Below are 10,145 nucleotides of genomic sequence, written 5' to 3' on the forward strand. Positions count from 1 at the left end.
AATATAAAGTAAAATGAAAATAAATAATTTAGAAATAAAAGAAAGACGAAAAAATGTCTATTAAAAAAAAAACAAATAATTAAAAAAATTAATAACTATATACAAATAGATTACTGAGTATCAACGACTCTCATATGTCAGAGTTAGATATTTCTTGATGTAACAGTAGTATAGAACTATTGCTACGATGTCGTAGACACTGCTTTTATAGACAACCTTCCAAAATGGCCAAATGCTGATGGGCCCAAGTCTATACTGATTCAATAATATATTCATTTGTTTCATTTTATTAAATTAAATAGCACAATGGCACTCATCGAACACAGTGGTTGCATTAGCATTAATGATAAATAACAATAAAATGTTTAAACAACCCATAACGCACACAGACCGTGTTTCATTTGGTAAATGAACTATACGAACGACTAATGGCGACTAGAAAGCTGATTCAAGAACGTAGTTTGTTGACCCGTTGCTAGGCAACGCCAAGTTAATAACCCCTATTCACCGTTATTCTTTCATTTAAATATCATAATACAAAATATAAATATATCTATTTAAAAAATAAATAAACTTCCAAAGAAAATAATACAAATTAAAAAAATGTAATTAAATGAAATGCGAGCGCGGTCGCACTGTGCTAAGGCATAATGCTAGTAACTCCAAGGACCTGGGTTCGAATCCGGATGGGTAGATAATTATTTTCAGTTACACTGTAGCCGTGAGTGATCCCTGTGGGTTCTGAGCCCTCCTGGGATCCACCCAACCTCATACAGTGGGTACCCTTAATTGGGTAAAAATATGGCGGTCGAGCGTGAGTCTGACCAAATCACCTCCTTGCCAACCGTTGTTCAAGTAACAGTACTTCTTTACAAAGTACTGTACCCTGATCCCTTCATTGGTTATAGCGTTACAGATTTAATTTAATTTTATTAAATTAAATACTAAGCCTATTTACAAATTAATCATTGAACTTGGCACGAACACCCGTTATTGCGAGAATCGACCTAAATCGACATGTTTGTGAAACACGAATGATAATCGGCAATAAACTACATTACAGTACACTTCTTAAGCTTAACAATGGGATATTTATTTTTTAACATAGTCAACGTTGAGACTAACTCATTTTCTCAACGTTTAACAGATTTTTTTATTCCGTCAGTGGAAAAATACTGTATATACTGACTATTCTTTTATCGAGAACTTGACAGCTGTCTTTTTTTATCATCATGTGAGGTGTAATGATTACCCTTGAAGTCTCTCTTCAGTTGAAGAAATAAATAAAATCGCAAGGTGCAAGATCATAGAAGTAAGCAGGGTGTGAACGTTTCGTAGTGCATTTTCTGTTACACGAAAGGACCGTCGATGAGTGTAGTCAAGTCGCGGGATTATTGGCGCGATGCTGTCTCTAACATGACATAAAAGACGTCAGAGGAGTCTTAGAATCAAATCATCGACGAGTTTACGATATTTGTCGTCATACTGGAAGTCCAATCAGTGCAATGGTTGGACTTCCTGTATGTGATCACGAAAGTTCACTACCGATATATTTATGGTAGACCTATAAGCAATTTCGCTACCATAAATAGCCTTTAAACGATGATGAAACTCAGCTAGTGTCACTTTTTCATTATTTAAAAATTCGATAATAGTACGCTTGACACATCTCTATATTTCAGCTTTTCAAAAGAAAATGGATGAATTCACTGACCTTAAAACTGTGCATGCTTATAGAGGGAAAATGGTTCTTTCACCTGCCATATAGCCCCCAACTATAGACCATTTCATTCGCAGTCTTCAAGTACATATGCTTTACTTTCCATCCTACCCTCGTACTTTGGATCTATAGAAGTCTTGTTCAGCTCATGATGGAATGGTATAGGAGGATTGTTACAATTTTCCGTCATGATTAATCTGAGAACAAAACCCAATACTCGAATATTAAAATGTTTAAACACACTCCATTACTTATCAGTTATTAAATTAATTTTGAATGCAATATACCATAAAATAAAATTTAAAAAACGTTAGGTAATTGATCACATTTACAATTAGTAATAATGTTCTATCCATTCAAACCATTTTGTCCGTAAGCAAAGGACATTTCTGGTAAGAAATTATGTTAATGAATTCATTTCTTAATACTTAGATTTATTCGGAAAAACGTAAGTCCTGAAGAAGTTATTTATTAACGTCGTATAGTACTCGTTTGATCAAAAGATTAGATTATACCTTGCTTGACCTAAAAAAACATAGTATGCTGAAATGAGGAAACTAGTGGCAACAATACCAAAAGATGCGGCGAAAGATAACTGAGGTTAAAAGTCAGGAGGTAAAAAAACATAATGTGAGGTCAGTACACGCTTGACCCTCGACAAACTGGTAACTAGAAACGCTTGGTATGCCAAGAAGACATCATTGCGTAACATGGTATCAACGCACTACAGAGCTTACATAGCGATACCGTATTGCAGAATATCACAAGCTTTCTGGACATGGATTAGAACTACTGATATAAACATATTAAAAAATAACCGCGTATTGGTTTAGACACGAAAAATATCGTAATTTCACTAGTTTGTTAGATGCCTGTAAAGACTACTTCATTTTTATCTTTTTTAAAAATATTATTGATCTTACAGTAAAGATGATTTTACATTTTTTAATTTTTTATTCGATAAAATTGAGTAAACTACCTCTGTTTCTTCCAGAATATTGCATATTAACTTTTTTGTAAAAAATATCAAGAATTAAATTCTAATTATCAAATGGATGTATAGTTTCATAGAAAGCTAACCTACGCATATGACCCGCCTTAATTGTGTAATTTCCATTCACAATTGAAATTAATACTGACAATCAAATACTTCTCTTTTTTTCTTCATATTTTAACTTATCATTCTAAAGACCCTATACTATTGACGAATATTTTAGGGTTGACCTTTGTGTCGGCTTTGCTTGTTTTCATTTTTACTTATTGAGTACTTTGAGCCTTTATTTGTTTAGCTAGAACTTGTTGCATCAAGGGCATACCCATGATCTAAACTAGGGGGGAGGACAAGCCATAGTCAATCGGGGGAGGGGGTGTTCAAGCCATAATCAATCAGGTCACATTTCAGCATTGAAAAGGCAAATGAAACCAAAATTTAAAGAAAACTATATAAACTATTTTATTAGCTATTTTTATTTGCAACGTTGTATATAGTTAGGGCTGTATTTTGTATGAGATTACAACCCCCCATAATCTATTTTTAAAAAAATGTATCTCTTACATTAACCATGTAAGGCCTACCAGGTCGTTAAAAAAAATAAAATAAAAAAAATCAAGTTAAAAAAACAAAATTTAAGATAGAATAAAAAAATTAAGATAAAATAATTAGATAAAAATAATAATTCTTAATAAAAGATAAAAGTAAAGTTAATAACAAGAAAACAATTAGATTTATAAAGAAAACTATATAAACTATAATTTTATTAGCTATTAAAATTAGATTTTGTATCCAGAAAACTGGAAAGCTGTAGCCCAAGATAAGCAGGTGTTGAGAAGTCTGGTTCGTTGTCATCTTCAGTGTGTCAGTGAGTCCTGTTTCTTTCTAGATTCAAGCCTTTTTTATTCGATCTCTTTTCCTCACATTCACAATGCTTCTTCCATTATTAGTTTGCCACACCTGTAATTTCCTCTCCTGAGCTATAGTCAGTGACCACGCTTGGCATCCATAAGTGACCACTGGGCTAATGCAACTGTCGAAGAGCTGACTTTTAAGTTCTTGTTTTTCCCTTCATGATATGTCTGAGGGACCAAAACTTATTGTAGCCAAGTGCCAATCTCCTCTGGACCTCCTTTGCTCCTCTATCCGTGAATGATATTAACTGACCCAGATAAATATACGCCATTTGTCATAAGTTTCGTCTTCTGGTAGTTCAGTTAAAGACCATCCTCTTCACACAATGTCAGAAGCTGCTTCATCATTTCCCTCAGTTGTTCCATGCCTTCGTGGAAAGATAAGAATAGCTGTATATAAATTTAAACTATGAAAACATTTGATAGTTCATTTTCGGAGATAAAGGGAAAATTATTTTTTGTATGTTGAAAACACATTTCCCTAAACAAGATTAGTAGAACAGACGTATTATATACCCTATAATACATGTAAATATCCCTATTTTATACGGTACAGAGTTTAATTATTTTTTAGAATTTTGAGTAACTTACATAATTTAAATTCCAATATTAGTTCTTTTTTTTTTTTTTTTTTTCAATTCAGGTCTTCTGACATCCGATTGTTGCAACCCTGTTATTTTCTCTTTAAATTGAATCAAGAATACGTCTAACTGAGGTAGTCAATTATCTTGGCATGAGGTTTGGAATAGGATTCCTCGGAGTAATTGGGAAATAGGGAGGCCCAATCCTTAAACGGTCTTTGTTAAGTGAATGAGTGGCTTCTGGTGCTTACCATACCCTGCAACAATGACAATATGTAAAGGGGTAGTCGTGGGTATTCTGAGTTAAACCTCCCCAGCCTGGAACCGGTATCTCAGAACCGGCAGAAGAAAAGATTGGTGACGATTCTACAAACAACTTAGAGTCACCAAGGCATACCGGTGTGTCTCAACTGTGCAAATCTTAACGTTAGGGGTACCTCTAGGTTAGGGGTACCTCTTGGTTAGGGGTACCTCTCGACTTCCTCCTGCAGGAAGAAATGATAATGTATCAATTGAAGGAAGAGGGCTCAATGGGTCTACTGGTAAATCTTCAGGTGAGAATTGACGAGAACCAAAGCAAATGGAAAAGCATTCTTCGGGAGGATACCACCAGCGTCTAAAAGGTGCTACCTCGAGGAAATATTAGCCCACCGTTCGGTTACGTATGGAAGCAAGATGGGTCCTCACGGACTACTGGCTCTCTCAATTTTTCACGGGGCTGGGAGAATTTCGAGCAAAGCTTCATGGCCACGGGATGGATATCGACCTTCAATTCCCTCGTTGTGCTGCCTGGAAACTTCAGAGCACGTCATCTAAACTGCACCGCCTTTGATACACTACAGACCAAATATCTAAGGGAAGTCAAACTCTAACTCCACGCCCTCAAAGAGGACGATTTCCCTTAGGTAGTGACTAAAGAAAACTACCCGCAATACAAATAATTTGTATAAGGGAGGAAAAGTATTGTTGGACCAGCCCACTTCTGTCTTCGTCAAAGAAGAGCTGCCCTTACAAGGCCAGCGGACGGAAGAGGCAGCAGAGACAGCAGAAGACTGTCCCTTAAAGCGGAAAATTTTAAATTAATCGTAAACATTTTAAATTGATTTATTAGCAGCATTTCGATTTTATGAATAGATTTGTAACAATAAACTCTTGCTACAATGATATGTTGCTCAAGAGGCAGCGGAAGATGGAAATAAATAATTAAATAAATAAATGTAAATAGGTTGACCTTCACACATGTAGTATTATCTTACCGCAAAAACCATTATCTTATATATTTTTTTCCTAGTGATTAGGTTACAGATTGAAGTATGCAGCTAAACTAACAACCATAAAAAAAAACACTTAAACTTGATAAAATCTTCCGTCGTTAGTGAACTATGTGGTTAAGAAAAAAAAATATGTATATGCTGTTCCAGAGATTAAAAGTCAATTAAAATTACATTGCGTTGAACTCATTTAAAAAACATTATACTTGAATATTCAATATATATTTTTATAAAACGTTTTTAAATGATTAAAAAAAACTATGAATTTGACAGCAAAGCCATTAAAATTTGTATGTGGTTTTTTATAGTATCAATGACCTAGCGAAATTTTTTTCAGATCAGGTTGTAGTAATCCTCCAGCACCGATTGCCACATACAGGTCACACTACTTCGAGAATATACAAAAAATATGTGGATATCTTTACTCCAGAGCACCTAGACAGCTTTATTTGAAGTATTGTTTAATCGTAAAATAAATAACTGGTTTGTTGCCAAAACTTTACTCGTTATAATCATTTTGAGGTTTCAGATTTACACTTCATTTTTCTCTAATTTAAGAATGAAAAATGTAAGTACAATCATTAAATTCACATTTCAGTTCAATTGAATATGCATTATCAATAAATTCATAGAGATATCGTATGTTGATATATGTATTATTTCTTGTAATTACTTTAATTGTACAAATGAATAACAAGTTCATGTGTTGTAATATGTATAGAGGTATTATTTTAATCAATTAATATAACAATTGAATTTTATGATTCACTAAATGTTCTACTCGCAACATCTCTCGATGGTGTTAAATTTCCATTTTAGGGAAAACTACGTCTTATGAGACAGTGAGTAACATTATACTTCGTGGATTAGTGTATTCTAGTGCTATTCTTCGAAAATGTATATTGGACTTTTATCTCTGTACTGCCTCCTAAAACATTTCTTCCTTTCGTAAGAACCTACAATTAGTTCACGACTGAAGCTATTTCCCAACAGAGTGAAGTTTTCTTCCTGCAAAGGCCTGCAACTAGTTCCTGTCGGACTCGCCATCCCCTCCACGACTCCATAGACTAGTTCCCTACGGAGTGAAGTTCCTATTCTTCGAGGATTCACAGCTAGTTCCCCTAAGACTCATCTTGTTAACTCCTAGCCAGTACCTAATCTACTGAATACGCATAGTGAAGGCATAGAATATAGAGTACCCCACGTCTTAAATCTGAGTCCGAACTAATCAATCATATATAACCTCCTTGTACATTACAATAGAACCTTCTGATTCACTATAAAATAACGTCCTACTCGAAGCATCTCTCGATAGAGAGTCCAGAGAGTTGACCAACCCCAAACTTAGCAACATAAAGTAGATGTACGATCAAAATGGAGTGAAACAGGCATGTAGAGAAACTACCCATTGGTAGCACTCTAATAATATTTCTATACTAGAAGGTCACGAAGCTATCTTCTTTTCAGGCGCATCGGAGAATTGTCAGGAATAGAAGAGAAACCAAGGTTAGAAACTAGAGGATTTTGATGGTTTTTGAGATATAGATTTTTTAAAATAAATTCACCAACTACTGATATTTCAGTACGTTATGTACTACATTTTTATGAAATATTGCTTTTTAAAAAGTTATATCTCGAGAACTATTGAACGTAAATAGCTCTATTAAGTCTTATATTTTAGCAAACTTACTCTTCTTTAAATAATGTTCACTTGGACGTTACATTTGAGTTACAAACTTTTTTTTAAGTCTTCAATAAATATATATTAGACAGTTTGTTTTTAATTAGCAAACATAAAGGCTGTTTATCAATTGGACACACATATGTTTTATTAGAAACCAACCAACACTTTTATAAAATTGTGTTTCATAATCAAAATGATTATTATCATTAATTATAATCGTCGTTTTGATCATGTTGTCATAAATTTTCATTTCCCGACTTTAACACAATAGATAGAGGCTTCCAATATATCATTATTAAATAAAGAAAGAGCCTTTGATTTCTGTTTCGAAATAGAACTTAAGTATTGGCGAAAGCAAAATGTTAAAAAACAGAAGAAAGGTTAAGATTTGACACGCTTGGACTGCTATAAAATACTGATTTTATTGTATTCTTTTTTTTCCGATCCCTCTAAAACAGAAAAAACATTAAACTAATAGGTTGCATTATGTATGGTTACATAATTTAAATTGAATATTACCCTTTTCTACCAAATGGTACTCGAAGGTATAGGGTGAAAAATTTATCTTGTTGTTTTGATGTGTCCGTTCCATATGAATTCTACTATAAAATATCCGAAGGGCCTCCTCATGTTGATTAAGCAGAGAATAGAAAAATAAAACAGTTAATATTTAAATACAAAAGATAATTATAAATAATAAAAAAAACAAAAAGCAGAAAGAAGTTGAAAAAAGAGTAGAGGAGGTGGGGGGAGGGGAGGTGTATGAGAAGAAAGGAGTTCTAGGGTAATGTTTGCAGGGTTTTTGGAACCTTTCCTACCCTGACACCTTGCAGGAAGGGAGGATGGGGTGATTGTTCGGAACACTGGATTGAAGGAAGCAGGGATATTGTCAGAGAATTTGATGTATCTCCGTGTGACGTGTTGTACAGTTTCTGGCTGTAGTTCGTTATGATTGCACGTCATGTTACGTCCTTCTAGAGATGTTCCTCTGCATATCTTTCAGTACATCTCTGCAAATCGGTACATCTATATATATATATTTTGAATTTGACATTGAAGTGGCAGCTGATCGTAGCTTAGAAAAATATCGATATAGCCAAACGATTATGGAGGACATATGTATATAATTCCTTATATACATAAAAAAGAAATTTATATTATTTTAATTAATATTCATATTTTTAAGATGATTAATACTAAAAATAATCTGGTGCAGCGCGCACATTACTCAACTTTCATTTACCACCCAACATTCATCACCAAATATTGAGTAAATTAGTGCACTTTTGTTCAAGTTATTGCTATTTATGTGATTTTCGGAACAAAACTAAGACCAGGGAATGCGAAAATTTTGAACAGAACAATATTATTTTCCTCTTGCTATAAAAAGTCATATTTTAGAGTTCTTAAGATAGGGCGAACTCGATTTCTTTATCGATCCCTTTTTTCTTCTTATTACACATATATTTTTTAATTATTTCATATTTGTCCATTGTTTATCATTGTCAACAATGAGAACTGATTATTTATATTAAATAAACGAAATTAAAGGGGGTTTAGACGAAAACTTTTTAAACATTCGTCATTTCCAGCTATCAATGTTAATACCAATCTGACATTAAAATACATTTAAATTTACATCGATATACTAAGTTTAATTAAAATCTTAAGAGCCATTTTTCATAAAATCGAAATGAATGTATAAAATCGATTCTATAAAGTGGCACTTACGGTCAATATAATTTATCGATAGAGTTTCTGCCATACCCCAGGCATATACTCACCTTATATATAACTTCAGCTTCGTACGACTTTTCGTTTTTGAGTTTTTCACACCCTTTTCTGAGACTTTTTTAAGTCGACACAGGGACCTCAAAATGGGTATTTCGTCGAAAACTAGAATTCGAAATTGTGCACAATTGCAATATATACCCTTACCATATTTCCCTCACTATATAGATAAGTATAAGTAATAAACAAAATTATGTTATTCAAGTTTCTATCAATACTTTTGCAATTTTCCGACCGCCAAAAAAGCCATACAGGAACCCTGACGATTGTTCCACGTACCATTCATCCTGGAATGGTTGGAGTGGATAGATAGTCTCTATTCCACTTAACAATAAACAATTTTAAATCCAAAAAATCAATAAGTCATTAATATAAGATGTCCTTTATTATTAGTTTATCGTTAATTTAATTTTAATCACGTTGTTTTCCTCAAGTCTTATAAAAATAAATGTTTCCAAAAATATGTGGTTTCTCTTTAACTATCACGGAAAAGATAACAATAACGGTTAAGTAAAAAATGTAAAAACATGTTTTTAACAAATATCTCTAGAAATTCTTTTTAACATTGGAGATATAAATAAATATTTGTTTCCAAATATATACGATTTCTCTTCAGCTGTCTGGAATAGAAAAACAATAACAGTTAATTCTGGATTTTTTTTTCTAGAAAGTTGTTAATATTAATTTGTTAATATGCTGAGGTTAAGAAACTTATTATATTTTGTACGACATTCCCATAAATATTTACTATGTATCCTAAAATTTGAACAGTTAATTTAATACAAGTATTATTTTCTATATATTATATTTATACAATTAAATATCTCATAATGAATATTTACCTCATATTTGTCAATTATATAAACTTCTATTGTGAAATATTATCGCTTAGATACATATAATTTTAAAAAAAAATTAAACTACAGTGTTTATATAATGTCCTTCACTACTGACGCATTCACTCATCGCTATAGCACTAACCAATGTACTATATTAGGCATTACCTCTTTGGACATATCAATATGCCTATTTGCTGTTGTTGTTTTTCTTTACCTCCTTATTCATATGTCTATATTTAATGCATTTTGCTATTTAAGTTGAAAATTGATTCCCAAACCTCAAAAGCCGCCTGAATACCCATCCTCCTACCGTCCTATCGCTTTGTCACCTATCATGGGCAAAATCCTTGAGAA

The 10,145-nt window shown here is 32.9% G+C and overlaps 1 long non-coding RNA gene across 3 annotated transcripts in view; it reads right to left on the reverse strand.

Moving 5' to 3' along the window:
- The window catches only part of LOC106686540 (uncharacterized), a 41,124-nt gene extending 33,861 nt beyond the window's left edge, over nt 1-7,263 (reverse strand). For 2 of the 3 annotated variants that reach the window (XR_001344029.2, XR_001344028.3), the window contains exons 1-3: nt 7,168-7,263; nt 4,217-4,463; nt 1,715-1,917 (exon numbers count right to left, since the gene is read on the reverse strand). This is a non-coding gene — a long non-coding RNA (uncharacterized lncRNA). The remainder of the gene's footprint in view (nt 1-1,714; nt 1,918-4,216; nt 4,464-7,167) is intronic. The other variant, XR_001344032.2, reaches the window with a different exon arrangement.
- Nucleotides 7,264-10,145: the final 2,882 nt, after the last annotated feature.

This window comes from Halyomorpha halys, unplaced genomic scaffold (assembly GCF_000696795.3).
Source record: "Halyomorpha halys isolate HHAL.00 unplaced genomic scaffold, Hhal_1.1 Scaffold835.1, whole genome shotgun sequence".
NCBI classification, from domain to species: domain Eukaryota; kingdom Metazoa; phylum Arthropoda; class Insecta; order Hemiptera; family Pentatomidae; genus Halyomorpha; species Halyomorpha halys.